This window comes from Herpailurus yagouaroundi, unplaced genomic scaffold (assembly GCF_014898765.1).
Source record: "Herpailurus yagouaroundi ecotype Mexico unplaced genomic scaffold, PumYag 190, whole genome shotgun sequence".
In the NCBI taxonomy this organism is placed as follows: Eukaryota; Metazoa; Chordata; class Mammalia; order Carnivora; family Felidae; genus Herpailurus; species Herpailurus yagouaroundi.
In genome coordinates, this window is record NW_024412421.1 from 3,457,392 (window position 1) to 3,484,604 (window position 27,213).

At 40.3% G+C, this 27,213-nt stretch overlaps 1 long non-coding RNA gene across 1 annotated transcript; it reads left to right on the forward strand.

The window, feature by feature from the left end:
* Positions 1-348: 348 nt before the first annotated feature.
* LOC121045262 (uncharacterized) lies at positions 349-25,153 on the forward strand. Its single transcript, XR_005797661.1, has 3 exons — positions 349-396; positions 5,807-5,889; positions 23,704-25,153. It is a non-coding gene; the product is annotated as an uncharacterized LOC121045262 (long non-coding RNA).
* The last annotated feature ends 2,060 nt before the right edge of the window (positions 25,154-27,213 follow it).

Sequence of the window (27,213 nt, forward strand, 5' to 3'; positions counted from 1 at the left end):
CTTCCAGTTCCATCCACATTGCTGCAAATGGCAGGATTTCATTCTTTCTCATTGCCAAGTAGTATTCCATTGTATATATAAACCACATCTTCTTTATCCATTCATCAGTTGATGGACATTTAGGCTCTTCCCATAATTTCGCTATTGCTATAAACATTGGGGTACATGTGCCCCTATGAATCAGCACTCCTGTATCTCTTGGATAAATTCCTAGCAGTGCTATTGCTGGGTTGAAGGGTAGTTCTATTTTTAATTTTTTGTGGAACCTCCACACTGTTTTCCAGAGAGGCTGCACCAGTTTGCATTCCCACCAACAGTGCAAGACGGTTCCCGTTTCTCCACATCCTCACCAGCGTCTGTTGTTTCCTGATTTGTTCATTTTAGCCACTCTGACCGGTGGGTATTTTTTTGAATGACATTAAAATTTTTTTCATTTCTATCTTGGAATTTAAATTGGAAAATCATTAACATTATAAATTTATGTTGTCATTTCCATTTTTAAATTCAAGGGACATCAAAGGCTATGAATCTGATTGTAATTGTAAGGTGAAGGTACTTATGTTGCATTAGCACATTTTTGTCACTTGAGAGTGGTTTGCTTATTTTTAGCCTATGGAAGGTTTTAAAAATAAAATTTAATGCACCCTTTAAATATTCCTTGTTTTAAAGGTACTCCATTTTAAAACATGCCAAGAGAAGAATTTGATGTCTGTGTTTGAGGTCAAAAATAGGGAGCCTAAGACCATTCTCTGCTTTGGCCTGCCTCCCTCCTTTCTGAAAATGCCTGTCTGACCTTCCAGCACACTCTTGGGCTCAGGAAGTGTATGTGTGCAGCTTTTTGGAGAAGTTTCTATCTTCCCACTCCATGACCACATGAACACTTCCTGCATGTCTTTCTCTGCTCACAACTGAGTACTCTTCTCCCCAGCCCCTTAGGGAACAGGGAAGGGAGGCCCTGACATTGTGCTTGTGTAAACATAATTGAGAGATTTCCATGTCTCTTGCACCTTCATAAATGATTTTGTGTATTATGCTGGGACAGTAGTTCTTTAAATAGAATATCCTCCCATGGAAATCGCCCACAGTGCTGAGAGTACACCTTGCAAAAGGTGAGACTAGAGTATAGGGTGCATCCTCAGCATTGCCTAAAGGCTGAAGTTAGGGCTCTCTGGAATATCGAAAACAAATTTATAGCAGTTCATTAGTGTAAGGAATCATGAAAACAGTGTGCCGCCGTTACCTGTGGAGACAACAGTTACCAAGCGAGTGCAGACATGAGGCTCTGAAGACAAAGCTGCTTACAAGGGCTCTCGTTCATTCTAGAGAAACCCACTTGCCTATTTTGAACCACATTTCTTTAGAGCATATGTCTCACTGTGCAACCAAAAGGGTGTTTATATCCTAGTCACTTGGCAAAAATTCTGTTGTTGCTTCTGAGAGATCCAGTTTAAGCCTGAATCACGGAGCTGGGAAAAAGATGGTCTTTGGTCGTCTGAAGAAATGACCCTAGTGCAAATTTAGACAGTTATTTTTTTTCTTTTGTTCCCCATAATATTGTTGCTGCATGGAACTACATTTTTTAACTAGAAGAGAAGTAGAGTCCTAAATCAGTTCAGTTATTCCCACTTGTTTGAAATGAGGACATTTGTTTCTATTCAGTGAGATGAGACCAGTTGGGAACTTGCCATGATATTTCCATTGGCCACTGAATTATGTCAATTGCAACATATTTCTTCAGGTACTTGACAATTTCCAAACAATTGCTCTTAAAAAGTCTATTTGAGGGGCACCTGGGTGGCTCAGTTGGTTCAGCATCCAACTGTGGCTCAGGCCATGATCTTGCGGCTCATGGGTTCAAGCCCTGCCTTGGGCTCTGCACTGACAGCTCAGAGCCTGGAGCCTGCTTCAGATTCTGTGTCTCCCTCTCTCTCTTTGTCCCTCCCCTGTTTGTGCACTCGCTCGCTCGCTCTCTCTCTCTCAAAAAAAAAAGTATATTTGATACTCAATGGGGAGAAAGCAGGTGCAAAAGTATATTTATAGGGTGCATTTTTAGAAGATGTATTTATAGAGGGTGACTGGTATGTCAACATGTTGTTTTATTATTATCTTTGGTTAAGATTATGGTTATTTTTACCTTCTTTACAGTTTTGGTGTTTTCCCATTCTCAGACTTATTTTAATCAGTTTTCTTTTTCTTTTTTCTCTTTAAAAATTTTTTTTAATGTTTGTTTACTTTTGAGAGAGAGAGAGAGAGAGAGAGACAGAGTGCAAGTGGGGAAGGGGCAAAGAGAGAGAGGGAGACACAGAATCCCAAGCAGGCTCCAGGCTCTGAGCTGTCAGCACAGACAGCTGGGGCTCGAATTCATGGACTGTGAGATCATGACCTGAGCCAGAGTGGGATGCTCAACCGACTGAGCCACCCAGGCACCCCAATGTAGTTTTCTTAAATACCTAAAAGATAATTTTCCTTTAACAATATTTAAATAGATATAAGGTCCATTGGTGCCATCAAGTCATTTCTCCTCTTCCTTAACCTTGCAAACCACACATGAGGACACTCATAGGAATGCCTCTTACGCTATGGTTTGCATTTATCAATAAATCACTCATAATGAGAACTAGAAATCTTTTCTTGCTAAAATAAATATATCTCTTTCAAGAGTAGTTCTCTTTTGTGAACGATGTTTGACATCTTAGAAACTAGGATAGTCTTTATGTACATTGCTATAGTCAAAGCATTATTTTGTAGGGTGGGCTCAAGCTTACATGTTTAAGAAAAGCTTCAGGTTAATCCTATTAGGAAAATCATTTTATTCATAAATCTTTAACTATTGAAAAGACCATTGGGAGGCTATGCTAGTTTGTATAGCTGGATAGAATTAAGTAGCATATTTGACAATTGGCAATACGAAACAGTAGCCTACATTTGCACAGTGCTGTCTATTTAAACAGCAACAAACATTTCACAGAGAAATACGTGTTCACCTCCACATGAGGCTCTTGGGTAGTTATATCAAATTTTTGGATGACAAAATGTAGTCTGGCAGAGACTAACTGATTTGCCCAACATCATTCATCTGGCAGAGGTGGATGATTTTCTGTCCCCTAGCTCCAAAGTCCTGTCCACTTTGTCCTGCAACATTGCCCCACAGCAAGTCACTGCTGCTGACCCCAGTGATGCAGGGTAGTGTTGCCAGCTAGGAGTTAGCTCTCCTTGACTTTAAATATGAAACCTTTTTTTTCCTATTAAGCGATGAAGTTTAGTTTTTACATTTTCAAAGATGATAAACCTTTCTCCCTTTGTGCTTCTTTCTCCTCTTTTGTTCCTAAACAGTGTTACTGCTAGAAACAGATTATTGGCATTCATGTTATGTTTTTCCATACCTTTTAATCATTTCTACAGCTGTTCACATGACAACAATTATATTTCCAGTTTTAAAAAATTGTTACAAAGATGCAGAGAGAAAAGAGAAAAGCAAAGGAATAAACTACAAGCAATTATGTAAGTGATACTTCTGCAATCTGACATTTTGGGAAATGTTACTGGTACTGCAACTACTTTTTATTATCCAGATTTTAACCTTTCAGTGGACATGCCTTAAGCTTGGTCACCACCTAACAGTAGGTCATGTATTTTTCTAATTTTTCTACCATCCAAGTTTTTTAACCACAGGAAGAATGTTTACTGTGCACCAGGTTACATCATGGCACCTACAAATAGATATGTACAGTTTACCAACATGTCCTTTTAAAAAACTGATATTGACACCTTTACTGAAAGTAAATTGACACTGTGCAAAGTGAGCCAGTGGGCTTAAATGTGTAGATTGTACTCACTGCTCTTACCAATTGGGGACTGAACAGCATTTGATGACCTAGTGAGTTTATTTGTAAATTATTTATGTTTCCTTGTCATTTCAAGGATTTAAGTTTCCAATTTAAAAGATCTGAAAGTGTCCTCAGATCTGAAATGAGTCTCTTGTAGACAGCAAATAGATGGGTCTTGTTTTTTTATCCGTTCTGATACCCTATGTCTTTTGATTGGAGTATTTAGTCCATTTACATTCAGTGTGGATCTTGAAAAACTTAACAGAAGACCATGGGGAAGGGGAAGGGGGGAGGAAAGTTACAGAGAGGGAGGGAGGCAAACCATAAGAGACTTTAAAGGACTGAGAACAAACTAAGGGTAGATGGGGAATGGGGGAAAGGGGAAAATGGGTGATGGGCAGGGAGGAGGGCACTTGTTGGGATGAGCACTGGCTGTTGTATGGAAACCAATTTGACAATAAATTATATTTAAAAATAAGTGAAAAAATATCATTGAAAAAATAAATTTTTTTAATCTTTGGAAAATCCAGAAAAAATAAAAAATTGCATTTCATTGAGATATGTATGTTCCTTTCTTATCAGTTAACAAGAAATCCTTTATTCTGTTGCCCCCCTTTCCCTTTCCACCTTTGCACCTACCAGTGTTCTTTTTACATTTGCAGGCTGATTGGCTTGACATGTCAATGACCCCAACCAGAGAGCCTTATCTTATAAATACCAGGCTCATTTTCCCAGATGTTTCAAACAAGATAGAATATGACCTTTCTTCATGTTGTATGTTCAGATTAGTGAGTTGGGAAAGTGTCACGTGATCACTCTATTACACAGACATGGAAATCCCTCAGAGATCATGTTTTGGGGTAGAACCACCCAGACATCTAAACATTTAACGTAATGAACTTATTAAAACTTAAAACCTGGTTAATAATGAGTTGGAGATGTGTAAGATTTTGCTTAAGGTATGTTTTTGTTTTACTCTTGCTTTCCCAAATGCATCTTATTTTCATATTATGTTAGGACCTCAGCATGATAGACTGTGCCTCAGAGAAGACCATAGGTGAGCATACTTGAAGAAAAGTTAATGTAGTCACATACGTGTATTTAGTGTATACATTTTACAAATTCTTAGCGTATAAATCTTAATATGATTTTGGCTGCCAAATTAGATTTTATTTTGTTAACCAACTCTGTAAATTAGAAATGTCCTCAGCCATTTATTCAGCAAAGTAGAGGGAAAGAAAATGGCATCAGTTTAAACTAGGACATTTAAACCAGAATGACCTGATAATGGAAAATACTTAAAACAGAGTCCTATCTCTTCCACTCAGTGTTTCCTCCCCAAATAGAGACCAGTTTATTCTTGGTAGGTTTATTCCAACAAGCACCGTGTTATAGTGAACCATGGTCTTAATATACTTTGAAAAATGGCGTATCTGTTCTATAAATCAGTATACCAATTTTCGCCTCTTTACAAAATACAAAGGAGACTTTACCAACCAGAACAATGTAGAACCTGGTAATTCAAATACCATTCAAAACAGATACTTATCTAATAATTGGAACTAAATGTTAGGCCTCATGGCAGCCAGCTTAACAACTAAACAACTTTTAATAAAAAAAAGGGGTAAGCCCTTTTATGTTCTGATTTTAGCCCTCTCGACTCAGGACATTGCAGCAAGTGGTTTATTTTCAATGCCTTAAACATCCATATCATACTGTACATTAGTGGCCAGTGTAAGTACCAAGTCCCATGCTAAATTCTGTACATAGTGGTGCTGCCTTGGTCACCACCACCTTGCCCTTTCTCTGGTGTTTATTTGGCAGGGACATCCCTTCCCCTTTTAGTTCATTAGTGTCCTTATGTTCATAGCAGCTCCCCACCATATAATAGAAAAGAAGCTATGAGTCGTTTACACTTTAGCATAAATGTACTTTCATGACTTCATCAAGACTATTTGTGCCTAACTCTTTAACTGCAGAATGAAAGACTGGACTGTCTCTGAGAAGAATGAGCTGGGAGTCAGTCTAGTCATCAGGACCACCATAGACCTATTACCGAGAGGTACGTGGACTGCATAACTGTTGCAGATCAGCACCCGAGGCAGCTTTTTCTAAGCCATGAGACTGCCAGCTCATGCTCTCTCTCTTTTCCCCTCTCTGCTTGAGCTAGATGGACTCTTGCCTTCCACCGGCTTCCCACTTTCAGGAATCCAGGGAACATCCTCCATCCTTGAAATGATCATACATTCTTTTATCTTCCTGGGGCCCATGTCATGGTGAGAGCTGCCCTCAGGAAAAGCACAGGCTTAGAGCACAGCTCTTCTGCTACCTGCAGATGGCTGGTATCCAGGAAGCCTGGAAGTGATTGGTTGCATCTGTGTGTGTGTGTGTGTGTGTGTGTGTGTGTGTGTGTGTGTGTAGAGTAGGAATAAGTAGGAATAAGGGAGGAATTCCCTCCCTTAGAGGAAGGGAATACATCTGACTTGCAACCCCATCACTGGAGCGCTATCTTACTTTGTGGTCCCCCAGAAGCAGATCTGGAGACAAGGATTCAGGTGCAACTGGTATGTATGCATGGTGATTCCATGAAGCATTGGTGAGAGAATGGAAAAGTGAATCAAGGAAAGGAATACCATCAAAGGGGGCATTCATAAGTCACCTGGCGCTGTGGGCAGCCCATTGGGTAACTGTGGGAGCACGTCAGCATTACTGCCCCTTGCCCTGAGGGATAAGGGGTAAGGATCTTATCACAAATTCCCTTTAGTTACTGGTGACAGCCTATGGGTGGGGGTTGTTATTTCCCAAATTCCAGTGTACCACTTTGGGTCATAGAGGCTTTCTTTAGTTTCTTTGTTTCATAAGGGCAGAGATCCAGCCATTAGAGTGGGAATGCACTGAAGTGTAGCTGTGGGCAGAGCATCCATATGCTTCTCCTTCAGGCGTTTTAGGTGGTAGAAGGAGTGCAGAGAGCCTTACCTGCTTGTGACTGTCTTTAGTAAGGGTTTCAGTATCTCTGCACTTAGAATTAAATTATTCATATCTCAGAAGCCCTTCACCACTGATAGTTAATAGTAGGTACAGAGAATTAACACCTAAGAAGCGGGGGTGGGGGGTGGAGAGGGGGAATGCCAAGCAGTTGGTTTGGTTGAACACAAGTAAAGACTCTTAGAATCATTGGTGTGGACTGCTTATTATTAATGTCTGATTACAGTGCTGCATAAATAATTATGCATATCATTAAATATGTGTCTGATTAACTTTGTCGTAAAATTTATGACAATACTAAGTTTTATTCACATGCTCAGCCTTCATAATATATTGCTTATGTAGCATGGTTATGACTTTAAAAAAATCTCCAAGACACTGTGGGTGTGATGACTACTTTCTTATCCATGAGTCTAGTTTATCCATTCTTTTGGAATTTCCATATACATGATAATAGTCACTGACTCTGCCTTTAGTGCTGCCAGTGGCAAAGCAATCTCACTTGCCCCGTTATTATGGCTGAGAGGATTTCTCCCCTCCTAATGTGAGTTCTCTCATCACATATTGTTGATTAATTCAGCCAACATTTATTTGGCCCCAATCATGTAACATTCATTATGCCCAATGGTGTGGATTTATATATATATGGATTAGAACCTGATTCTGTCCTCAAAGAGGTCATGGTCTAGTAGAGAATAATACCAACTTAGAGATGACTGTTCAGGAAGGGAGCAAAAATGAATAAAGGGCTATGCATTTTCTGTTTCTGTAGGTACACGGTAACAAAGCTGTTCTTATATTTGGTTTCTAGAAAACATCTCTAAAGCTTCTAGTCATCATTTTGTGCCTTCAGAAATGAGTAGTGTTGTAGGATAGTACTTATTACATAGCTTAGCTTTTTGTGCTGGCTGAGAATTTGATAAATGAAAGCCATTCACTGGTAAAATGTGTTTACTTTAGCCAAGTGCACAGTGGTAGCCCCTTTTTATAATCCAAGGCTAAAGATGTCATCCATCAGACCCCATGCCTATGTACTTCTTAACAATAAACCAACTAGAAGAACTTTACTATTCACAACAAAGGTAAAATACTATCAGGAATGAGGCTTAGTATCACAGGGAAAGAGTCAGATATGTTCTTGAAGTTGATAAGTTTACTTAAAAAGGATGTATCAGGAAGCCAAGCTTGCCATTGTCAGATCTCAGAATTGCAGTTGGCAGGAGAAATCAGGGTTAGAAATGGAACAGAGAAGGTCAACAGCAGATGGGCCAAGGAGAGGGCTAGTGTTTGTTGATCCTGTGGTCCAGTGACCTCCTAAGGGTTCTAGTGTGGGTCTGGCAGTGGGCTAGATAGTGGATCTAGGTCATGCTTGTACCCTAAAGTGAGAAAGAGGCTAGTGCGAATGGAATTTAAACAGCTTACGTATAGTCCTTCTAAAGAATTATATATTCCTGGGGCACCTGGGTGGCTCAGTCGGGTGGGCGTCTGACTTTGGCTCAAGTCATGATCTCGCGGTTTGTGAGTTCGAGTCCCGCGTCAGGCTCTGTGCTGACGGCTCAGAGCCTGGAGTCTGCTTCAGATTCTGTGTCTCCCTCTCTCTGCTCCTCTCCCACTCACTCTGTGTCTCCCTCTCTCTGCTCCTCCCTCTCTCTCTCTCTCTTTCAAAAATAAATAAAGCTTAAAAATTTTTTTAAAGAATTATATTTTCCTAACTACCAACCTAGAACATCCCAGATGATCATGCAATTTAAGGCTATGGTATACCTGTAGCAAATAGAACAGCCCCAGGAATAATAGGGAAATCAAATGATAGCAACCAATTTGGAAGCAACTCCACCCTTTCTTTGTCTGGAGCAGTGATTAGATGCAGGATCCCAGCATATAAAAATGCATGTATTAGTACATCCTTAACATAAGAGAAGATCTGGGCATGCCACTTTCTCCTCCCTCCACGCCAAACCTGTACTACATGATGAGTTTCCTGTATTCGTAGGAAACTTTGCTCCCCACCTACTCCTTCACACGACTACTTTGAGACCAGCTTGGGATCCTCCTTGCCTCTCCACACCCAGCAGGAAAGCAGCCCCTACTTGCATCTCTTTAAATGTTTCTCAAGCCTCTGCCTTCTTTCTCAATCCCAATCCCTCTACTGTGGTCATAGCCCTTTGTGAGACCAAGTGGGTTTCCTGCTTTTATTCTTTCCCCTCTTCAACCCATCTTCCAGAGTCCCTGGCATGGCTTCTCCTACTTACCTCGAGAGTAAAGTTCAGACAGTTTGCAGCTGGTCCTTAGTTCATGTTCCAGCATCGTCTCCAGTGACCCTTTTCTCTGCTTCACACCAGTTACTCTGACCTCACCTTCATTCTTTGGACACACCAAACAATTTCACATCACAATTCCTTACCTACCCAGTTCACTGCTTTTCTGAAAATTTCCAAAACCTTCCCAGGCAGCATTAATCACTTCTGCCTCCGTACCCCAAAAGTTACGCTTTCATTAGAGTGTTTATCGTGTTGATTGACAATCTTAATTAGCTGGGCAACACCTAGCATAGAAATTGAAACAGAGTAAATGTTCAAACATGGATTTATTTTTAACTTTAGGTCCAAAAGATTCAGCTTTTTATATCAGTCAGAGTTCTTAGTTTCAAGCAATATAAACAACTCTGACTCATTCAGGCAAGAAAGGAATGAATTGAAGGCTGTTGAGTTACTCACAGGCTTTCTGGAAGGTCCATAGAGACATACTTGGGACCCCGGTAGTAGAGCAGTACATAAAATCTCTGCAGGGAACCATGTGGCCGCTGCTGCTGGGTGCAGGTTCCACCGGACACACCACCCGCACCCGAAGTCTGACACTAGACTCAGCTGCTCCATCTGGAGATTAATGCAGCTCCCAGTTCTGCTGTTGCTCCAGCAAAAAAATGGATTCTCTGCAGCCCCTGTTTGTCCCATGTCATGTCAGGAGTCAAACTCCATCCATCTGCTTGAGCCTGGATCACATATCTGAGCCTAGTGGCAAGGGAGGCCGGGAGAATAAGCCTGTGGCTTCCATGGGGTTGTTGGTTTCCGTCACCCATCAAGAGCCATGAGGTAGAGAAATCCCCAGACAGCTCAGATGCCAGGAAGGGGGGTGGGCTGAAGGAAAGTAGAAAAAGAATGACAATTGTCTACTAGAACTTTCTTTTAGGACACCAAGGACCTGGTTAAGAGCTTCCTTTGACAGCATAGTCTGAGTCTTAGCAGGAAAAAAAACAAAAACAAAAAAAACGGCATGCTCAAGATGGGTGATTAGAGGAAAATTGAGTAAAGGGGGTATTTACAAAGGATGGGCAAGGTATAGGGAAGCCACAAGGGACAGTGCAGTGTTCTAGAACTAATAACAAGAGCCGTTACCACCCTAGGCCTAAAGAGGCAAGGGGAAGGAGTAGTGACTAGATGAGAGAGAAGGATGGAGAGAGAGACTGAGAGAGAGAGATAGCGTCACCTGATGGGAGCCTACACCATCCAAAAGAGACACAGCCAGCCCTGGGCAACCCCTCAGGGAGAGAACAAGAGTTGTAAATGGTCCTGACTCTTCCCCTTCCTTTCCTATGAACACCTGCTGAGGCTCCCATTGGCCCCAGTTGGATGCCAGAGCATGGAGAGCCCATTTGGGCTGTTCACACTTGTCAGTCTGTGGAATACGGTGCATGTTGGAGAAGGACGGAAGTGGATTTGGAGGAACAAATAGGAGATATGCGGCACACGAGGTTTAATCAATATGTCACCAACATTTTTCTTTTCGTTTTATTCAATATCTCCTTTGGGGATGTCACTTTGCATTTTTAGTACCCCAGTCTACAAGATAGATGATCTTAAAGTGTCCTTCTCATATTGAGCTTAACAAGATTCTGTTTTCCCCTTGTTGTTTAGAATGCTCTATTGTATGGTTCAACAATCTGTACTATTAAAGGTTAGCAGTTATGCCAACCAGTCCATTTTGTTGTGTGGTTTTTTTTCCTTCACAGACTTGGGGAAAAACAGTGGGACATGTGACCCACACACACACAGATCAAGATTCTCCCTTTCCAGATTTTCATACAGATATACTATGTATATATTTTCCCAGCACGTGAGATTCCCTGCTGTTCATCTGTGCTTCTGCCTCATTAATAGCTAGTCCTCTAAAGAATTGTCAGTAAAATGAGCCCCTGGCATTACCAGCAGTAGTAAGCCCCTGCAAGAATTCATGCAACATAACCCCCAATCCTTTCAAAGCATATGGTAACTTGTGCAAAAACAACCAGTTGTTGGCTATTTACTCTGGAAAAGAACACGGTGGGGAAACTGTCATCATTGTTTTCAAGTATATTATAGGTTCCTTTGCAGAATATGGAAATCAATGGTTTTTCATACTCTTGGAAACCTCAGCAAGGGGAATTGAGGTACATCATGAGATATATAGGTAACAGAAGAATATTCATTTTTTACTTTTAAAAAACTACATTAAGTGAATTCTATTTTTAAAGCTTTTTTATTTGAGAGAGAGAGAGCGCGCGCATGCGCGCATGAGTGAGGGGAGGGGCAGAAAGTGTGAATCCCAAATGGTCTCCGCACTGACTCCAGGCTCAATCCCACGAACCTTGAGATCATGACCTGAGCCAAAATCAAAGTCAGATGCTTAACCAACTGAGCCAGCCAGGGACCCCCTGAATTCTTATTTTTAAAATGCAGATGATAGAGAAATACACAAAGAGCAGAAGTCACCCTCTGTCTGTTTTCACTTCCTTCCCCATCCCTGTCCCCTCCCGCCCCCTACCAACATTGACAATATGGCAGAAAAAGGAAGACTATTTCATAACCACAATATTACAAGCTATGTCTCCATGGGTTGTTGAGGATGGGATCTTGAAACAGTGTTTCCTGTGCGCACATCACGCTGCATCATACTTTATGAGAACAAAACCCACTTGCAAAGCTCCAAACCTGAGTTGTGTCCATGGCAGCCACTTGTGTGGGGTTCCTGAGCTCCTTCCAACCATTTACTTATTTTAAGTGATAATTGTACATTTCTGATTTGCCACGTTCCTACCAAAATAGGGATTTGCTTCATTATTTTCAAAAGAAGTTTGGGTGAAGGACTCTACCAATAATGAATATTTTACATTTCTAGGTATGATTTTTGGCATTTGTAGGAATCAAATGCCAAGAGCATTTGCTTGCCAACAGCTGGATCTGTATGCTTTTGTTAAAAAGAGATTTGCAATGCATATGGTTTATATGTGTTACAACTGCAAGAATTACATGTTTTCAGTATTACACTGAACACAGAGTTCACACATGAATTGTAGGGAAGTGTTAAAGGATTTTGAAAGCTGCTCATGAGCCTCATTCTACAGGAGGCCCTTCTCTTCTTTGGACTTCTAGGTCATGTGGAGTCAGTATCTTTTATTGCTTCTCCTACCTACTGATCTGATCCCAAGCACTATAAATGGGCTGGTGCTTAGGTGCTGGGCTCATCTTAGCAGATTCTAAGTTCCTAGAGGACAAGAAAGTTATTCTAAGCTGACACAAACAATGACTTCCTTGACCCTTCCCTTCCATAGCCCTCTTACAAGATCCTTAACCTCTCATTTATTTACAACCATGTTAAAATACCCATGCAGGGTGAATCTGAATGCCCACATGGGTGGCTGTCTCCTTCATCACCCATAGCCTATTCACCACCTATAAACCTGTAGATTTTACATCCTAAAAGCATCTCTGAAATCCATCCATTTCTTTATATCTTCATGACCACATCTCTATCCAGCCACCGTTATTGTGCTCCTAGATCATTACAGTCGTCTTCAGCTGGCTTCCACTCATCTGTTCTGAAGCCCTTTCATCAGTTCTCCACGGGGCAGAAAGTCGTATTTTAAAAATGCTCATACCCCTCCCTACTTAAAATTCTTCAATAGCTTCCTATTTGCCACTCAAAAGGAACCACACTCTTCACCACAGCCTGCCCCCACCTGCCTCTCCAGCCTCACCTCACTCACGCTCTCCCTTATCTCTGACCTCCAGTCCCAACTGGCGTTTCCATCCCTCCATGCTCTCCCCTGCCCATGAGCCTTTGCACATGCTGAGCCTCTGCCTGGAAGGCTGCTCCAGTCCCCTTCACCCAGTAAAATCTCTTCGTCATTCAGATCTCAGTGAAATTGACATGTCCTGAGTGAAGACTTCACTGTGGCCCCTTGGATGTGGATCACTTTGCCATGTGCCTCTCCTTAGGAGTTACCACAGTTGGTAATTAAACAGTTATTTGTGTGAGCCTTTGCTTAATGTCCGTCTTCTCCACTAGACCATAAAGTCTGTGCGGCCAGCTACCCTGTCCATGTTTATTCATCATTGCAACCCAGCACTACATCTAGCATATTATAAACCCATCATAAATATATATTTAAAAAAGAAAAAAGGAAGGAAAGAAAGAAAGGAGGAAACAGAAAGAAGAAACAGTAAGAAAAGAAGGAAGGAAGGTGAAAGATTGTTGAAAGCCAGTCTGGGCTGCTTACTGGGAAAATTATTCGGAGACTTCCACATTTACTACCTATAATGGCTTTTTTGCTGTTACTATGTTACTGTGGAGTTTGATAAAAATCGTCTTCTTTTCATTCTTTTCTTTCGGGCTCCACGTTGTGTATAATTGTGAACTTTTGTCATGCAGATCCTCTTACTCAGCCTGCCTCAAATATCCAACTGGCTGCTGGATACGTCAGCCTGGTTTTCCACCAGCCAAGATGTGCACTAATTGCGTGTGCAATTCAGAACTGAGGTATGCAGGGTTTGACTCATTGTACCTCCACCCCTGTCCCCAGAAAGCCCCAGTCCTCTTTCTGAGTGTGTGACCTAGGCTCCTTGCTCACCACTAAATCTCCTGATTTGTCTGGCACATGCCTCGCACACCTTCCCACTCCACTCTCTAGTCCTATTTTCTCTCAGCCTGGAAGGTTACAGTAGCCTCTTCCCTGGCCTCTCAGTTGCAAAATTCGGGGCCTCCAGCCTATCTTCCTCTGCATTGCCCCCAGAGTTCTCTCTTGAACGTGCAAATCTTATCATGTCACTTCCTGTAGAGAATGTCTCTGTGACTGGCTGTCACCCTTGGGTTAACAGGAAAACGTAACCTGGCATTCAAGGCCTTTTGTCACTCAGCGCTTGTCATCCCTCATCCCCAGGTTTATGCCTCCTTGCTTCTTGTCTGCAGTCACTGATGGGGCTGATGGACACCCTTGCCCTTTTGCACCTGCTGTTCCAGTGGCCTGGAATGTCCTCCCCCATCTTGTCTGGCAAACTTCTCCTCACCATTAAATTCCACATTTGTCAACCCTGCGGTGAAACCCCAGCCAAACATGGAAACAGTCACTCTCTCTACACTTGCTTTGTAGAATGGAGCATGAAGTTGGCTTAGAGACAGCTGAGATGGACCAGCCGAGAGGTGGTGGTGGTGGAAAGTAAGGCAGTAGCTGGGGAATGGAATGAAGAAGGTCTCAGATATACTCCCAGTGTAGGGTTTTCGGGACCTGCTGACAGATTGGATGTGGGGAAGAGAAGGTGGGAGGATTCCAGGAGGCCGTAGCCTCTAATCAGAGGAAGCAGCTACAACAGCAGAAAGAAAATTACAAGGAAAAATACTCACAGGCTGATCACCCAAGTTGAATACATTTTAACTCTTACCACAATCTCATTTTCACTCCCTTCTATCTCCATCCCCTACATCCTCCCCACTTCCCACCCCTACACACATGGATTAGTTTGAAGTAAACCCAGACATCTTATAATTTCCTCTGGAAATTATTCTAGCCTGGGTCTCTAAAACATTATCACTCCTAAAAAAGTTAAGAGGAAAAGAATACAACAAAAAAATTAATGTCATTATATCCTCAGATATACATTTAGTGTTTACATTTTCCTGGTTGTCTTTTTTTAAGTAGGTGGTTTTTCTTTCCTTTTCTTTTCTTTCCTTTTCTTTCTTTCTTTCCTTCTTTCTTTCTTTCTTTCTTTCTTTCCTTCTTTCTTTCTTTCAACTTATTTATTTTGAGAGAGAGGGAGAGAGATAATGGGGGAATGGCAGAGAAAGAAGGAAAGACTCCCAAGCAGGGTCCATACTGTCAGTCTGTTGGAGAGCTCAAACTCATGAACTTTGAGATCATGACCTGAGCCAAAATCAACAGTCAGATGCTTAACCTATTGAGCCACGCGCCCCCCCCCCCTGTTTTATACCTTACTACCATTGGTTTATTTGAATCGGAATCTAAGTTGACCCAGGCACTGAATGCATTTGCTATGTCTCTTTAATCCCCATCATCCCTTTTGTTATGTTTCAGTTTGGTGGCTTTTGCATTGTTGCTGAAGAAACCTGGATGTTTGTTCAATAGTGTTAGGATTCCCCTGATTGCATCCCAATGACGTTGTCCATATTGTCTGTCTCCTCTATTTTTGTGAATTGACTTTATCAGATACAGGAGTGATGTTGCTGTTGCCTTTGGGAGGGGTTGGGCAGCAAGACCATTTCCTAGGTGTTGTTTTATATCTGCATCAGGAAGTTCGAAATGTCTTATAATCTCTGTTTTTGCAATGTTAACAGCCATCGACAGTTATTGCTTATGTCCATTCATTCATTAGAACTACAAAAATGGCAACATTATAATTCTATTATTGCCTTATTTATTAACTGAAATGTTCTCTAAAGAGAAAATTCCTCTCTTCACACATTTGGCTGCCTTGGGGCATAGTTCATACAGGAGAGGTAGGATAAGTGCGTTTCTTCTTCCCTTTACATACTGGTTGTCAAAATCATGAGTTATTTCTCTTGTATCTTCCAAAGGTAACCAATGAACGTGTGTGTTGGTTACTATTGTTTTATTGTTAATATTAGTAAGAGCTTATATGTTAAATATGTTTCATGTGTCAAAGTTATTGTATTTATTGATATTTAAATTGTTCTGTCTTTCTCCAATGGAAACCTAATCAAGTTGGCTCTGGAGTTCTCTTGACATGGCCCTAATTCTCTTTGATAGCTTCTTTGCTTTCCAGTATGTTCCAGGCTTATCTTGTACTTATCCTGCCCCAGATCTGGAAGCAGCCATTTCTCTTGGGTTCCTTTCAGAGGGGAATGTTGTTTGGATATCACAAAATCTGGATAGTAAGTGGATAGAAGCTTCTGGATAGAAGCTCGTTGCTTCTGGGCTGGTTCCTGTTTAGAGTGGACAAAGGCAGAAAATGTGTGGGGTTTGTAAAAATAATGGGGCACCTGGGCAGCTCAGTCAGTTAAGTGTCCAACTTTGGCTCAGGTCATGATCTCACAGTCCGTGAGTTTGAGGCCCGCGCTGGACTCTGTGCTGACAGCTCGGAGCCTGGAGCCTGCTTCAGATTCTGTGTCTCCCTCTCTCGACCCTCTCCCCATTCATGCTCTGTCTCTCCCTGTCTCAAAAATAAATAAACATTAAAAATTTTTTAAAATAAAATGATTACTCCATTCTGATATATCCAATTCAAATTCAGGGCAACAGTTTTTACTTTGTGGATCTTATATCCATGAAGTGACTCCCTTCTCTCCTGCCAAAAATCCCTAGTTCTGAATAACCCAGAGTAATTATTAATTTGCTACATCCCACACTACACACAATCAGCCTCAGAGTAATTATACAAAAACTACAATCAACAATATGATTAATGAAAACAGCCAAGCTTTTTTTTTTTTTTCCCCCTCTGTCTTTAGAGTATATCCTACCAGGGACATAAATTACTGTGTTTTAGAGTCCCTTAGAATGGTCCCTACTTGTGTGGCTCACCCACCAGCTATATTTGTAGTTAGCTTACTTGTTTTGTATATATATATATATATTTTTTAATTTGTTTTTCAACGTTTATTTATTTTTGGGACAGAGAGAGACAGAGCATGAACGGGGGAGGGTCAGAGAGAGAGAGGGAGACACAGAATCGGAAACAGGCTGCAGGCTCTGAGCCATCAGCCCAGAGCCTGACGCGGGGCTCGAACTCACGGACCGCGAGATCGTGACCTGGCTGAAGTCGGACGCTTAACCGACTGCGCCACCCAGGTGCCCCAAGTATATTTTTAATAATTCATTTTAAAATTTTGTTTTATAATTATAAAAATATTTACATGGCTGCAAAATCAAATTTACAAAGTCTGGCTTCCTTGTACTCTCTTCCCCCTCTCTCCCTATAAATAACCATTTAAAAATACGATTTAGGGGCACCTGGGTGGCTCAGTCGGTCAAGTGTCCGACTTTGGCTCAGGTCATGATCTCACAGTTCGGGAGATCAAGCCCCGTGTAGGGCTCTGTGCTGACAGCTCAGAGCCTGCAGCCTGCTTCGGATTCTGTGTCTCCCTCTCTCTCTGCCCCTCCCCCACTCATGCTCTGTCTCTCTGTCTCTCTCTCAAAAATAAATAAACATTAAAATAAATAAAAATAAAAAATAAAAATACAATTTATCTTTTCAGTTTTTCAGTGTGAGGAAATGTCTGCATATTTGTGTTTATCCTCTTTTCGGAGGCAGGAGCCTACAATAAGCACTTTTCTACCCACCCTACCCCCACGTTGTTTGCACTCATTGTCTCCTGGCAGTTCCCTCATGGTAACAAATACAAATCTTGGGTTTGGGCTTGTGATTCAAATGATCAAATAAAGACAGCACGTAAGTTTTATACAGACGGCAGCAGGTTCTCACTGCTCTCTCACACATGCCACATGTAATCTGTCAGAATATAATTTCAAACTCCAAAATCGGGCCTCTTCCCACAACCTCCACTGCTTCGACCATGGCCCAAAGACCATCACCTGCTGCAGAGATTTTTCCAGTGACCTGTTCACCTTGTCCCCACTTCCATCCTCCACCCCTATGGTCTATTCTCAATACAGTTGCCATCATGAGCCTTTAAAACATAAGTCACTGCTCTGCTCAGAACCATCTGGAAGATCCCATCTTGGTCTAATCCAATCAGGCCTCTATACACTCACTTGCTCACCCTCCTCATCACCCATCTCTCTGAGCTCTCTTTTACCCCTTTCCTTCTCACTCCACTCCAGCCTCTGCTGTGCTCCTGCCTCAGGGCCCTTGCACTGGTTGGCACCTCTGCCTAGCATGTTCTTTCCTAATATCTGCAGTGCCCATTCTCTCACCTCCTTCAGGCAGTTGCTCAAATGGCATCTTCTCAGTGAGCTCTACCATCCCCCCTTAAAAATTGCAACCTGACCCCTCCCCAGTTTCACATTTCCTGTGGTTCCTCTATTTCTTCCATAGTACTTTTTTTTTTTTACCTTCTATCATGCTATATAATTTCTTATATCATGCTTATTGCTTGTGTTCTCCAAAAGAAATATAAGTTCTACTAGGGTAGGGACCCTTATCTGTTTTGTTCACTGATATAGCCCAGTGCCTAAAACAGTGCCAGACATACAACATGAACTCAATAAAAATAAATGTTTGTTAAGCAAATGAATGAATGAATGAAAATTTTCTGAATTTCAGCAGAAAGTTTTATCAAACTATGACCCAATGTTAGGAAAGCATTCAGAGCTACACCGACTATCAGGCCCACAGGTGAACAAGGATCTTCTCCTGCTGACTAGAACATTGCTTCTTCCTCGGCCATGTCCTGGTGCTCTGGGTCTCTAATGAGACCCATATGGCATTGTGATACCATCAGTCAGACAGCTGAAAGATAGTAATAAGAGCTTCTTATTTATATGATGTTTGTTATGTTAATATAAGCTCTACATATATTAAGTCATTTAATCCTGACAGCAATCCAGTGAACAGAGTGTTAGGATTTTCCTCATTTTATAGGTGAGGCCAGAGGCACATATAGATTAAGAAATTTTCTTATGGCTGGGTAGTTCCTAAGTAGTGGAGTTGGGACCAGGATCCAAGGAGTTTGTCTCTGGAACCCAGAGCGGTCCAGTATGGTACCCTCTAGCCACCTGTGGCTATTGAGCATTTGGAATGCGGCCAGTGTTACTGAGGAACTGAATTTTTTATTTTATTTACTTTTAATTAACTTAAATTTAAATAAGAACATGTCATTACTATACTGGACAGCTCAGCTGTAAACATCTATACAATAGTGCATCTTAGTTTTGACTGGCAGAATGACAAAGAGCTATTTAACTCCTTGTTGCAATTGTTATCTAAATCCAAAGGTGCAACATCTTTGTGGGATTCCAAAAGATGCTGCAACCCATGAGTTCGTTTTCCAAGCAGTGTCTTCCATTACTTGTGAGACATATGCCTCTCTGATCTTAAAACTCTCTCAAACAAGCAAAAAAAAATAAAAACAAAACAAAAAAACAAACAAACAAAAAAAAAAACACCAAACACATTATTTTCCTTTCTGTTGAAAAAAAAATGGAAGATGAAAGTGTTCTGATCCTAATTTGTCCAGATTGAAGAGCCCAAGTTTGTAAGATAAAAATAAAGAAAAGCTAATGGCAAGAGGTGTGACACTGCAGGTTGCACTGAAAATTACAAGTTACATTTCTATTGAGTTTAAATGATATATTTTTTATTTTGGAAAATTGAGAAAATGAACTTTTTAAATTTATTTTTTAATGTTTATTTATTTTTGAAAGAGAGAGAGCATGAGCAGGGGAGAGGCAGAGAGAGAGGAGACATAGAATCTGAAGCAGGCTCCAGGCTCTGAGCTGTCAGCACAGAACCCAACATGGGGCTCAAACCCACGAACCGCAAGATCATGACCTGAGCTGAGGTCAGACGCTTAACCGACTGAGCCACCCAGGTGCCCCTGAACTTTAAAAAAAAAAAAAAAAAAAAAAGGAGAAGAGAGAACACATATATCCACCATCTGGAGTTAATTACTGACATATTTGATTCAGTCTTTTTTTTAATGTATATACTATTTTTTAAATTGTATAAGTAATAAGAGTTTCTCCCTTTAGAAAAAAGAAAAAACACCTTATTGAGTTAAATCTCCCTTCACATGTCCCTCCAACCACAGTCCTCTTACCTTACTCCCCAAAAGTGAAACTAATCTGAACTTGGTGTATATCTTTCCAGTAATTTATATAGTCTTACATATATATACATATATAGTATACATATGTGTGTACATACACGTGTGTGTGTGTGTGTGTGTGTGTGTGTGTGTGTACACAGTTGAGCCTTGAACAACACAGTCTGGAAACTGCATGGATCCACTTATACACAATTTTTAAAAAATAAATACAGTACAGTACTATAAATGTATTTTCCTTATGACCTTCTTAATAACATTTCCATAGCTTTCTTTATTGTAAGAATACAGTATATATGACATATGCATATAATGATACACATAACATACAAAATAAGTGTTAATTGGCTATTTATGTCACTGAGAAGGCTTCTGGTCAACAGCAGGCTATTAGCAGTTAAGGTCTGGGGGGAGTGAAAAGTTCTATGTGGATTTTTGACTCTGGGGTTTGGCATCCCTAACCCCTATATTGTTCAAGGATCAACTAACTTTATGTGTATACATATATATGTATATATATATGCAAATTCTTGGAAATAACATATTTTTTGTGTGGAGTTTTTAACATTTATATCAACAATATCACACTATATCTTGTCCAGCAGCTTTTTTCACTTATTATGGTTTTTGAGCTTTGTGCATTTTTGTTACATTTAAATCTAGATTAGCGTCCCTAACTGTGATACCCTGTGAACATACCACAGTTTAGTTATCCGTTTCCTTGCTGATGGATGTTTAAGTTATGTCCACTTTATTTCAAATAATACTGCAGTAACCATACCTCTAGTGCACCTGTGTGAGTGTTTCTCTGGGACAGACAACTCTAAGATCACAGAATTTGCTCATTTTCCCTTTTACTGTGTACTACTACAACACCTCCAAATTGTACCATTTATAATCCCACTAGTAGTGTATAACAGCCTTTCTTTTCCTACACTTAAACCAGCCTTCTGATATTGGCCAACTTAAAAATTTTGCCCGTCTAAAGTAGGTAGCTTATTGTGGTTTCAAAATGTGTTCCCCTAATTGCTAGTGAGGTTTTACATCCTTCCGTGTTTATTGGCCACTCAGATTTCCTTTCCTGTGAAATTCTTGAATATATCATTTATGCTTTTTTCTATTGAGTTGTTTATCTCATTGGTTTATAGGAGTTCTTTATAACTTCGATTCATTTTTTGTTTAGCAGAGATGTTGCAAGTATTTACTCCTCATTTATAACCTGTCTTTTATCCTTTTTATGATTTCGTCTGTCATCCAAAAGTTTTAATTAAGTCTTAGACTCTACTGGTGGCTTCTAACAGGTTTCTCTTCTTGAACTGATTACAGGTCTTACCAAGTCTTCACGTGTAAAGTTCTACGAAAAGAGACAAAAACTGATGTGTATGACTTGGTGATTTATTAGCTGAGTGCCATGTTGGGGAGAAAAATGTTATCCTGTGCATATTTATAGCATTTTCCTTAAGAAACAGAGTTCATTTTTATGTTGTTGTGAATGTTGTGTTGTTGTGGTAATGATTTTTTTGATATCTAATAATAAAATGTTGACAGTGGTAAAATCCTTGTAATAGATTTTATGGTGAGAATTGATTTTGCCTTTTATTGTATACTCTTGGAAAGTGTTTATTCAGAGCTCCTTTTTTCTAGTTATTGGATCTGCTATCTATAATTATGCTGCAAATTGTTTCAGACATTTAAAAATTATTTTACATAACGTCTCCTTTTAGACAGAAATTGTAGCAGATTGGAGGCAGTCCACCAGCTTTGAATCCCAGTAACCTTAGGCAAGCTACTTTCATTCTTTGTTTCTCAGTTTCCTCATCTGTAAAACGGGGTAATAATAGTACCAGTCATGGGACTGGTGTGAAGGATAAACGTCATCACACATCAGAAGGTCCCAGAGCAGTGGGTGGAACAGGGAAGGCACACTACAGATGCCTGCTGTCACTGTTTCTCAGATCTTTCAAGGTTCTTATAAATGAGGAAACACGTTGTAGATTTAGTGCTCTCTGAAAATTGTATTCAAGCTGAAGAGCAGCTAATTAGAGAAATCCTCTAATTGTCATGTGATGTGCCATTAGTGATATCAGAAAGTCTACAAATACAAAAAATGCTGACAGCACTGATTAACCCAGAACTCTTCCGTAGATTCTCTATGACACCCTTTCAGCCCCCCAAGCTCAGTGCTTGTCTACTCCAGACACGTACAATCAATAATTTAAAAACCAAAACACAAAAGATATAACCTTGAACCACATCCCCAGAAGTGTGGCCCTTCACAAGCGTAATTGTACAATTGTCTGGTGTAGATATTTGTTCACTTCTCCCTCCCCCACTAGTCTGTAAGCTCCATGAAAGCCAAGGCAATATAGATGCCAAGTTGTGTATCAGTTGAACCCACTCATTGACATGTATTTAGAATCAGCTTGGTGAACCCTGTGTTCTGCCCACAGTCCCTGGGTGGCTGGATGCCTGGTTAGTCATGTGGACTCTCGTCCACCAGCTTACCATAGAGCACTAGGTGAGGAGTGACCAGAGCTGAGTTTGAGTCCTGGCCCCCCACTAACTGACCAATAATTGACATAACCTCCCTACACTTCAGTTTCTTCAATTATAAAGGATATTGCTATCGTTACAGATGGAGTGAAATTAACATGTAAAGTGATATAAAAATGTAGGACTTTTAAATGGTCAAAGTGAAATTTCACCAGAAATTCCTTTGATGACAATCACGGGATATTAAAATGAAGATTGATGTGTACACAGGACAGGATATGAACTCGAATTACTTTATGTTTGCAGTCTATACTCTCTCCTTACCTGGGTAAATCATTCTGAGACAAGCTCACCATCTCCATTCAAGAATGATGCAAACCTGTAATGTTTTCAGAAGTGTTTTCTGAGCATTGGCAGCTTAACTAAAAGCGTCCTCTCTATTTTTCTTCTCGCTGTTGCATATAGGATAACTGCTCTCACCTGTTAACCCCCTAGCAGAAAATCCGCCTGCCACACAATAGCTTTGCAAACACAGCGTGGCACTCTGTGTGCTGCATAAAGAAGTCAGTGGGCAGGGCGTGGGGTCAGCCTGCTGTTGGGTGCAGGCTGTTTTGGTTGGCACGTCCTTTTTGTGAAGGATGTAGTCATTGTTCTGCAGTCGGTGTCAGGCGGCACACCATCTATTTACTCGCTATCCTTGAACTAACAGGGGGTATTCCCCCCCCCCCCCCGGCCATAAATGGGTTCGTGTGAGAGAAGCTTCTCCTGCTGAGGGACTCACTTCTGCACTAAGTCCTCTTTGTTAATCTTCTGCAAAATAAGGCAGTTTTCTGTTGAAGAGAAAGCAATCATTAATTTTTCATAAGAGCAGCAAAAGTTGTGAATAGCAGAGGACCTCTTAAATAAAGAGCTTAGAGGTTCCGAAGAGAGAAGAATAACAAAGCCCAGGGGGGCAGGGAAAGTATATTCTTTCTTATACTATTTATCATTCCCTCCACCCCTTCATGCCCCGTTAAGAAGGAAGAAGCCATTTATGCAAACTAACATTTCTTCAAATCTCATGAACCTTCATTTTAATCTTTATCAGTGCCTTTTTAAATGAATAATACAGTGACCTTCAGTTTTGTCCTGTATTATGTGAGGTTGATTCATAAAGACTGCTTTAGTTTTTTAAATTAAGGCAGAAGCTGTATGTATTCTACTCAATTCTAGCATTAGCGTTATCCCAAGTGTGGCATTTATGTTCTTTCGCTTCTTTGGTATAAATAAATATCAAAGTAGGAAGACCAGTGTGAACTCTACAAGGAATAATAAACTAAAATAATATGGCATTGATTTTGTTCTGGGTGTCTAAATGCGTTTTTATGATTGTGTATGTTTATAGCTTCTTTGCACGAGTGACATGAATTCCGGGCAATTAAAAAGGACATGAATTTCAAGACACTTAGGAAGAGGCTCTGCTTTCTAATAGCTCTGCATGTGACCAAGTGTAGTTCCTGAGAAAAGCACTGCAGATTGGAAACCTCCACCTTAGGAGATGGTGGAGTTATTGCCATTTTCTATTGTTTTACAATATTATTGCAAGGAAACCACATTAGGGGACTTGATTTTGGCGGCTGAAGTGCTGTATGTGGATATAACAACTTAATAAAAGAGCATAGAAGGATTCTCTTGCACCGGATGCGTGTCTTTATTTTGCGTTTCCTCAAAGATGGGCTTTGAGTCTTGTTAGTAAGGCCTCAACCTTTGTCACATTGAGTGAGGGAGATGTGGCCCAGGTGCCCAGAGCTCTGAAGGTCACAGAGAGGACTCCCTTCCAGAGGGAGGGGAACTCCACAGGGAAGGCCTTCCACATGATGAATTTCAGACACTTATTCTCCTGCATTTCAGTAGGATAAAAGGCACTCTCTGTACTGTTGGGCTTCTTAGGGCATGACTGTTATTCTTTTAAACTTTTGTTTTTGTGTTATCTAAATTACTCAAGTAACACATAAATATCAACTTCTGGGGAAAACTATAAGATTATAGACAAGTTAAAGTCTTCTTGGATCCCGACCATCAATCCAGGCTCCTTTTTGCCATCCTCTCCCTTAGTGTCCCCAACCCCCATCCAGCAACCGTGCTCAGTTTCCTCTGCCTCCTTGGAAATGTCTCACATACTCTTACACAGTACCTGCAAGTCAATAGTATTAAACGACTAGACAGGATTGTTTTTAAAAGTATTTTTCCCCCCGCCTGCATCGGTATAATATTCTGTGTATCTTTCTGCAACTTGCCTTTTTTTTTTTTTTTTACAAATTAGCATTTCTTGGAGATCTTTCCACGTTAATCCATATAGATCTACTTTATTTGTTTTTATTGCTTCATGATATTTCGTGGTGTGCCTGTGCTGTGTAGTCACTTAGCTTTTATCTTAGACAGGCGCATTTAATTGTTTTTCCAATTTTCCACTACTAAAAATGCCTCTTTAGTGTGTGACTTCTTGCGCACAAGAGTGCTCCTCTATGTTCATACTTACAAGTGTGATTGCTGGGCCACACAACATGCATATTTTACGGTTTAACAGATAGGTCCGAATTGTTCTCCAAACTGGGGGCATCAACTTACATTCCAACCAGCAAGGTATGAGGGTTTGAGTTTCTCAGCATCCTCACCAAAATTATCAGACATTAAAATGTCTGCCACTTCAATGGGTGCAAAATGGTGGGTTTTTTAATTTTAATGTACATTTCTGTTATTACGAATGAGATTAAGCTGCTTGTTATATGTTTATTGGCTATTGGCATTTCCTCCCTATGATTTGCTTATTCTATTGAGTTATTTGCCTTATGGATTTGTAGTTTTGTGTGTTTGTGTGAGTATATGTATATATGGACATATACATACACAGTATATATATGTGTGTGTGTGCATATACATATATACATATATATGTATATGTACATATACATATATACATATGCATATACATATGTACATATACATATGTTTATATATATATACACGTATATACATATATATATATATATATACACATATATATACACACATACACCCACTGTTTGTATTCTTGTACCTGCTAGATACATTGCAGTCTTTCAGACCTGGCCTGTCATTTAAATTTGTTGATGGTATCTTTTTGTCATCATTGCTTTTGACCTAGATTTCTTTTTCTCAATCTTGCTCTTCTTTTCCCCAAATTTCCTTGTAAGCATGCTGTGATTATCATCCTGAGCCCATGGTACACTGGTTACTTTTCCAAATAATCGTATCCGTGTGAGGTTTGGAGTTGAGTTTTCTTTGCTGACCTTGTCACCACCTGCCACTCACAGCTATAGAAGAGGCTCATGTGAGAAGGGAATAGTAACTGCTATTGAAACCCATTGCAGCAGCCTAGCTTTGATGTGCAACTTTTCTTCCACATACTTATTTAGGTTGAGGGCTTGAAGTTCAAGGGAACATACATATAGGGATGGTGAGTGCAATTATATGTGGGAGGTTGGTTTTTTTTTTTTTTAAGGTATAATTGGGAAGGAAAAAAAAACCAACTCAGCAGTTTACCTGCCATCTATGTTTCAGAAACTATGGGCCCACGACTCCCAAGGCTGTATTCTGGATTTTATTGTGCACTTCAAATTGGGATATATCTCACAACAGTTGCATTTAATTGGGAGATTATTAAAAAGCATGCACAAATTCAGAGTTTCTCACCCAGAAAATGCTGCTGGTATCCAGCCTAAATGAAGCCATTCTTTGTGTTCCACTGTCCTGCAAGGAGACATATAAAGAAGTTAAACCAGGACAGAGCTTTGGTTAGACCAGTGACCCCAAATGTCAGTGTTTTGGAAACCACCTTGACAAATCTTGCCATAATAACTTTCCCCCTTGTGCTATTTTTTTCCTTAATATTCTTCTTAAATCACCTATTCTGTGATTGTAAATAAATTTATTTAAAAGGATACATTTAACCTTCATCATGACCACAGATGTTTCACTTGTCATATACAAAATAGATAGTAACCAGGAACATAAATACAAACGCAAGAATTATGTAGTAGGGATATACTCTGCACCTGTGGTCTGCTAGGTCTTGTTTCAAGGGGAGATTTAATGACTATTACAAAGAGCAAATGGTGTTAAATACATAATGGTACCAAATTAAGATTTTATCCTTGATATAAATAGAATTGAGAGAGAACTGAAATGAGGTCCAGTGCTATACTGCCTAAAGCATGTTGGGAATCACCACTATCCCCCATTCAGGAAAATATTGGTATGGCCAATGGATTAGAATATCCCAGTGAAGTAGAATATCTTAGTCTAGGAGAGAGTGAAAGATATGTCCTAGTAATTTTCCTAGTTATTCTGAGGCTAAGTTGCCTCTTCCTCCAAAACACATGCCTTGTCCTATATCCCCTTAGAATGGCATTGATTGAATACATCACCTTCAAATGAATTTATTAACTGTACAGACCTTTGGGTGCCTGCATGCTTTTATTGGTGTGAGATCATTGCTCCATGTATCCAGATCAGATTATCTTCTGGGTTTTTCTTGGTCCTAGACCTGTGGGCCTCACATAGAAGAACTATTCCATCAGAGTCACACCCAGCAAATGCTGTTTTTCACAGGGAGCATAAAGTGGGGGGAGGGAGACAGTAGGAGGGAATGGGAAATCTATTCAGTGGAATAGATGTCTATTTTAAGAAGAAAACAACTGGCATCTGGCAGTGACATAGGATGTCATCGCCATATTTTGAAAAGTGCTTCCATGTTACCTTAGAGTCTACTTACCTTGCTTTGGGCTCAGATGTTAACATGTACCCATTGTATTTTTTAAACATTTTGAAATCATGCATATAGTTTTTTAAAATAAGTAATACAGGAGTGCCCGGG